Here is a 7,363-nt window from a genome sequence, read left to right on the forward strand (position 1 = left end):
TCTTCTCTGACACTCCTGGAGACGGGGAGATGATGAGTCAGATACAGAGGGCTTAGGCACGACTTCTCAAGGCATTCCTCTAGCATGAGCGCAAGCCAGCCGCCTGGATTCCTCCGCGCCACCGCGCTCGCTCGGGGAGGAGGGGCGCGCCTCTGCCCGCACCCCCCCACCCGCCCCGTCTTCCCCGTGGCACATTGTTGGACAGCAGCTCCGGAGATCAAAGCCACCGCCCGCACCGCTTTCCGGAACCGGGAGTCAGGAGATCTGGGTTCGAGTCCAGACCGCGCCACGTGCCGGCGGTGATGTTGGCTGTCCTCATTTCTCCTCCTGTGCCTCGGTCTGCCCTATCAATGCACTGCGAGTAGCCTAAGGCCTCAGAATGGCTAGCGTGTAAAAAGGCTGGAGCATGCGTGGTAGAAAGACAAGGTTTTCCTTTATCACTCCCGGAGCCCCTATGCAGATGCGGTCAGAACCCTCCAGCGGGATGACACCGGCCAGCCTTTGTGTGGCGCCTGTCAACCAGCCGGTGCTGACTGCTCTGTCTGTCATGCTCTGTGACATAGATCTCAGGCTCCCGGGGGTGGCACGGCTTGCCTTCAGCCACAGACCCAACAAATAGCATCAGATCCCAGCTCTCCACGACTCTGAAGCCCACGCCTTGAGTCTGCGCTGGTGGCCCTCTGGCGGGAGAATGGCTGCCACCCAGAAGCTGTGAGTGACAGTGAGATCAAGACAGCGCACAAAGCTAGGCCCGCATTGGGGAGCAAAGGGAGGGGAACAGCAGCCAGCAGCGAAGGACCAGGGTAGACACAGAGACTCAGAGCAGAGGTTGAAGGAGCCGGGGACAGCACCCAGGTCTGCCCCTTGGCTGCTGTCCACTCTGGCTACAGCGAGCTCATGGCAATGTGGTGGGTGCCCAGGAAGTGGGTGCACTTAAAAGTCAGAATCTATTCCTTGAGCTGGAAGAACACCAGCAGGAGCTAGCAGTGTAAGTAGGCTTCTCCCTTTCCAAACAGCTGGGGTACAGGGGGTGGGGGAGGGCTACTCCCAGGGACTCAGCACCAAAAATGTAAAGCCATGATGAGCAAACCACCCCAAAGGCCATATGAGCCCCGCCCCACCCCCAACATCCTTGGGCTTGTGATTGAATTTCAGGATGCACACTAAGAGGCCATCCGTGTGTGTGCCGCCTCCCAGAACTGCCGATGGCCTTGTTTCCGGTGCTAAACTTAGTGTGATTGCCTGCATACGAAGCCTCCCGTTAAATAGGTGATCTAAGTCCCGAGAATGCACTTGATGGAACTATTTTGTTTTAAATAGACAACAAAAGGTGGCCCGTATGCTTGGTGATTTTCTTCCTTAATCTTCTCTCCGGACGGAGGAAGAAAGGAAGAAAGGAAGGAAGGGAGGAAGGGAGGGAGGGAGGGAGGGAGGGAGGGAGGGAAGATTGAGGAGGAGTGGAAGGAGCGGGAGGGGAGGGGAGGGGAGGGGGGGGAAGGAGAGGGGAGGGGAGGGAAGCCATTTAACCTCCTCAGGCCTCATCACCACAGCTGCTCCCTGTGTGTCTGTGGGAAGGGCGCCCCCACTCCATGGTAAGCTCCACTCCCTGCCTTCTCCAGGGCTCTCATGCCCAGCATTGCTCCTGGGGTCCGGGGTCTCATGAGCGTCCCTGCCTCACTCACATACCCCCCGCCCAGAACACCATGGGGATTGTCCCCTCTGTGTCAAGGGAGGGGAGCAAGTGGCAGGGGCCAGGGACACATGACAGGTCCTGTCTTCATTTCTGCACCATCCACTAAGAATGCTCAGGTCTGATTTTGCATCTTTCCTTTCGCAACTGTGCAGGACCTCGGAGCAAAAACGTGGGTTCCAGTGCAGGCTTCCCAGCTGACGAGACTCTGTGAGCCTCACCTGTAAATTGGGGTTAGCTACTGTCTGCACCATAGGGAGGTCGTGGGAATAAAAGGACATCGCTGTAGACGCAGCTGCAGACACGGGCAGATCTCACGGAGACCAGGCACACTGGAGATCTCAATAAATGATGGTAGGGCTGTTATCCCCAGCACATGCTGCCACATGTCTTCTAAATTTCCTTTTATTCAACTACCTTCCTTTTCTCTCTGCCCCAGACTCCATCTTTCTAGTTTCCATTTTACGGAAGTACGTGAGGAATTTTTGCAGGAGAGAGCTGTCATCCCCCTGGACATTGGGGAGCGGCGCAGGTCAGAGCATTAGACTAAAATCAGGTCTCTAATTCGTTCTCTCCCAGACTCCCCAGCCAAGCTCAAGTGCTGTAGTCAGGCTTCGTAGACTGCAGGCTCAGAACGTATCTTAAATCTTAAGAATGCAGGGGGTGCTAGGAGTGAGCCCCGCAGGCACAGCTGCAGGAGAGGACTCTCACAGGGAATGCAAGCGTGAGAACCAGAAGCAGGAAAGCCAGGTCCCTTCCAGAACTGGAGGCTTGGTCTTCCTGGGACAGCCCCGGCACTGTTGGCTCAGGCGCACCTGCCTCCTCCTGCCTGCACTGCCTCCTGCTTCCAGCTGGATGCCACTCCTCCACCCGTAGCTTTTGCCTCCCGTGCTGTCTGCCGCCTTGTGCTCGGGTTACAGAAGGCCCAGTGGGCTTCTCTACCCCTCTCTGTACGTTACAAACTTTCAGCCTCAGTGTCCTCTGCCTGCTGCCCTGTTCTCCCATCACTGCCAAGCTTCATTCTCTGGAGAGGAAATCATCATGCACCAACTCATCCTTTTTCTCCAAACCACTTCCTTGGCCCTGAGTGACTCTGTGTTGGCTACCACTGAATCACCTCCATCTCCACCCTGTCTGAGGGGCTGGGGTGGGGGCAGGAGGCAGAGTCCTCTTTGGCAGCCCCTTGAGCAGAGCCTCTGAGAGATGCCGCTTTGCCCTAAAAGGCAGGCCCCACGATTGGCAGGTGGGGGACACCCCCACATGTCCCAGGAAGTTTCCCTAGGGTCTCCACCTTTCCTGACTTTTTATTCACAAACTCTACGCTTAGAAAGACAGGGACCCAAATCCCAACCCCACCACCGACCAGCTGCTCTGTCTCAAGGGAGGGTCATCTCAGATTCCTCATCCCTGAAGTGCCAACCTCCCAGCGTCACGCTGCATAGCTACTGAGATCAACAGAGAAACTACAAGAACCAGCAACACAGCAACAGCACCCACATGGACTGCAATTCAGGGCCAGGTAGAATTGGCTCAAATCCAATTTCCTTCTCTTGAGAAAGTTTAACTCCCCCAGGCCTCAATTTCCTCATCTGTAGGATAGGCTTCTAACACCTATCTCTCATGACTGCTGCAAACAGGTGGTGTGCCAAGAGTGTAGAGGCCTCAAGTGCTACCTACAGACACTAGACATCAACAAGGGCTTGTTCTTCTCCTTGCTGTCATCCCCTCTGTGATGTTCCTTCAGCGTTGTCCTAAAACCCCACTAGAAACACCCTATACAGAGCTCAGTTCTTCGGGTCTTCAGCCCATCATCGGCCAAAAACCAACTTTGAGAAACCATAAGATGGTAGGAGAGATGGCAGGCATGGAGATAGTTAACCTCGTATTTTACAGAAGTGAGCAAGTGGGGCCAAAGACAAGAGGCAGTAGACTTAAGTGAGAAAGGCACCAACCCAGGGGGAAGCCCTCACTGCTCCTGACTCCCTGCCCAAAGCTTATGCCACTCTTTTTTTTTTTTTTTTTTTTTTTTTTTTGAACAGGCAGAGTGGACAGTGAGAGAGAGAGACAGAGAGAAAGGTCTTCCTTCGCCGTTGGTTCACCCTCCAATGGCCGCCATTGCCGGCGCACCGCGCTGATCCAATGACAGGAGCCAGGTGCTTCTCCTGGTCTCCCATGGGGTGCAGGGCCCAAGGACTTGGGCCATCCTCCACTGCACTCCCTGGCCACAGCAGAGAGCTGGCCTACGGATCCTTAGCAGATTTCTCTTCCCTGGGGCTCCCTGTTTCCCACCTAACACACCCACATGCACACGCACACACATGTAACCATGCATGTGCACACAGGCATGCACGCCTGAGCTCCCAGACTTAAAGGCAAGGGCCCAGGGGTGCACTGGAAGGGAAAGCAAAGTCAGCCCCAGAGACGACAAAGGGACAGTGACACGTAGACCCCAGCCTGGCCCCCTCCCCGCGCCGAGCCTCTAGCTTAGCCATAACAAGAGGGACTCGGGAGCCATTAGGGAACGGAGCCCCCGAGCCATGACCTCATGTGACTGGCGGGTGTCTGTGGGCCTTGAAAGTGAAAGGGGATTAGGCCAGTGTTCTGGGGCTGGGCCACCCAGCCCTGGAGGCCCAGAAACAGACCACCTGCCCTGCCTGAGAAATGTTTGCCAAAGCACCAACATAAGAAATGAATTTTTTAATCTGACATTATTAAAAACAATCAGCTCTGATTTCAAAGGCTGACAAGCCTGCCCCTGCACCCCCACCCACCCAGGCCCAGCCCACCCGAGCAGGGCGGCTAACCCGTGACATCAGAGTCTGCCTTGGGAGGGCGTCTGGTGAATTAGCACTATCTACAGAGGAGGAGGATGGAGTTACAACCTCGTCAGTTGGGGGTGGGGGAGACCTTGGGAATCCTCCCTGGCTTAGCTCACATTCCCCAGCGCTTGTCACACAGTGCACATGCCCAGAACCACTGGGTCTTGACAGCAGCTCTCTTGCCTCCTACACTCATGCAAAGTCAGCTTCCATGCCCTAGCCAGCAGGCCAACGGCCTTCCCGGGAAACACCAGCAGCTCCCGGCCACCTTCTCAATCCCATCTGCCAACATGGGTCATAAAACCTCTCTTGCATTGCCTCTTCCCCCTGCCCCATCACCACTCTGCTGTGCAGGTCCAGGCTGTGTCACCTCTGCATTGTAGACGGCCTGGTGATGGCCTCCAGCCGCTCTCCCTGCTGCCTCGCTCTTCCTCCAGTCGCGAAGTCCCCAATGTGGGCTGAACGAATGCCTGGATGCTGCCTGGGTCCAGGATCTTGGTGCTGGTATTTAATGCACCCCAGGAGATCCAGTGTGCAGGCAGGATGGGGAGCCAAGACTGCACTCCATCCCTGACGCTGCAGCCCGGCTGCTCTCTCCAAGCTGCAGGCCTGCTGCCACCTCCAGGAGAGGAACCCCAGCGCCTGTCCGCAATCCCCAGAGCCTTTGCCTTCTGCCTTCACTTCCTCCAACTCTCCTGCCATTGGCATGGATCTGCATGTTCCAAACAAACCACTTCTTCCAACCTTCTAGCTGACACTGTCCCCTCTGCCAGGAAGTCCCACCTCAACCCCACCCAGACCTGGAAACGTCTCCCTTAGCCTTCAGAGCCCACCATCACCAGCATCCCTCCTCCAGAGACTCCTCTCCAAGACCCACTCAGTAGTCATGGCTGCCCAGTGACAGTGAAAGCTGATGGAGTCTGCAGCACTTACCGCAGGTGGGTGTCCCATGTTATAATAGTGTGACAAAGAATATTACATATCACCCTCATTGCAACTCTTCAAGGTAGGTATTACGATCATCTGCACTTTACAGGTCAGAAAACAGGGATGAGGAGTCGTGGAGAAACTTGTTGGAGACCACACACTGGAGAGTGATCCCAAGGAAGACTGAACCCAGAATCCACTGGCCTGAGTGCCTTCTCTTCTCTTGCTATCTTTGTGTTTAACCACCTACCCACTAAACACTGCACTCCCCCAAGTGCAGGCAGCCGGGCTCATTATTATAAGCATTATAGTATTTTAGGTATTATTATCAAATCCTAATAGTTGCTCATTCCATTAATAGGAAGAATAACCCAATATATTAATGGAGAATTCTCACCGGGGCTTGAGCTGCTCTTACACTGTCTGCCCAAAACTCGACAGCCAGTGAGAAGTGCCTCACCCCCCTTTACAGATAAATCACTGGGTTCATCCATGAGTTCTCTGTGAGTTTCAAGCCCAAGGTCCACCATGGCCCAGCACCCAGCATCTTCCCGACCCAAACTCGAGACCCAAGGATCTGTGGAGTTGAATTGAATGTCTCATCCACAGCCTCTACCCTTGAGTTCTAAGATCACAACTTGCTTATTCAACGAAGAGTATCACTCACTAGTAGCTAAAAGCTATGAGGCTGTACTGTGTGTCAGATGGGGTGCTGGGAACGCCAAAGGTATTGGTTCTCTTATCACCTAAACCCTACTAGGTGGGGCCTGCTGTTTGCACTGTATCAGACATCTCCCACTCAGAGAGGCTGCATGACATGCCCAAGGCCACAGAGCCAGCCAGGAGCGGGACCAGGGTCAGGGCCCAGGCTGGTGGCCTGTTGGTTATAGAGGCCCCAGAGACAGGGGTGTGGGCCAGGTAGGCAGCAAGGAGGGAGTGGCCCAGAGGTTGTCCCGCCAGCATCCCTGCATGACCAGATTGTCTCCAAAGGCAAATGAGGAAAGGGGCCGTCCAGTTGCTCCCAATGACATTCTCTCAGCCCCTTCCGGGCCCCTGCCCAGGCCCCTGTGCATTCCTAGTGACGTCACCCAGCTGTGCTCGCTCATCTCCCGGAGGAAGCCCTGTCACCTCCGGCAGCAGGGGCGGCGGCAGCGGGTGCCGAGGGATGCCAGGGAGACAGGCCGCCTCCCGGCGCCTGAAGGAATGCACCCGGCCCCCAGGGGCAAGTGTGGGGAGGGTCCCCACAGGGTCACTTCCCAGTGATCAGAAGGTGGACGCGGAGGCCTGCACTGACCCGGCCAGAGATGAAAAATCATCCAACTGAATAAATAAATCACCAAGGAGGGCAGCCACCGCCGTCCGCCAGGAAATTTAATCCTAAATGTGGAGAGAGTTGGCCAGGGGTGGGGGCGAGGGGACAGCGGGGACTGGGGCTCTGAGAAGATGTAACTGGTGACAGGCCTGGGAGTCTGTAAATAGTCGCTTGGTTCCTATCCTAAAAGGAGAAACAGATGCAAGGGCTCCGAGCTGCTGCGCTGTCCTAGCAAAAGGCCGGAGAATGCCATTTAGAACGTACATAATTTGGTTTTATCTCCTGGAGGGGAGGGGTCCTCGCTGTAGGTTTCCTTTACACCAGCACCCCCACCCCCACTCTAAGACCCAGGGCTCCTTTCTCTGCAGCCACCTCCCCCCGCCCCCGCTCCCGAGCCCTCTGGGGAGCAGCAGCCCCAGGTGGAGAGGAGGCAGACTTCAGTGTGGGGTCTGCCTGGCAGGGTCTCCAATGCCTGTGGCTAAACCTCTAACCCAAAAATAGTCTCAATAAAGTTAACAGTCCCCAAGTCTGGCTTCTGCTAAGAAACATGGAAGGATGAGGAAGCGGGTCCCTGTTGATGCTGATTCTGAGAACCGGATGTAGGCTGGACTGAAT

At 55.6% G+C, this 7,363-nt stretch overlaps 1 long non-coding RNA gene across 6 annotated transcripts; it reads left to right on the forward strand.

Moving 5' to 3' along the window:
• The first annotated feature begins 285 nt into the window (after positions 1-285).
• LOC127484466 (uncharacterized) lies at positions 286-5,721 on the forward strand. Of its 6 annotated transcripts, XR_011383282.1 has the most exons (7): positions 286-988; positions 1,156-1,269; positions 1,846-2,044; positions 2,130-2,222; positions 3,018-3,209; positions 5,261-5,447; positions 5,546-5,721. It is a non-coding gene; the product is annotated as an uncharacterized lncRNA (long non-coding RNA). The 6 variants fall into 6 exon arrangements; XR_011383284.1 differs by lacking the exon at positions 1,156-1,269 and having other exon boundaries at positions 397-988; positions 5,329-5,447; XR_011383280.1 differs by lacking the exon at positions 1,156-1,269 and having other exon boundaries at positions 406-988.
• Positions 5,722-7,363: the final 1,642 nt, after the last annotated feature.

The sequence above is a fragment of the Oryctolagus cuniculus genome, chromosome 17 (genome assembly GCF_964237555.1).
Source record: "Oryctolagus cuniculus chromosome 17, mOryCun1.1, whole genome shotgun sequence".
Lineage (NCBI taxonomy): Eukaryota > Metazoa > Chordata > Mammalia > Lagomorpha > Leporidae > Oryctolagus > Oryctolagus cuniculus.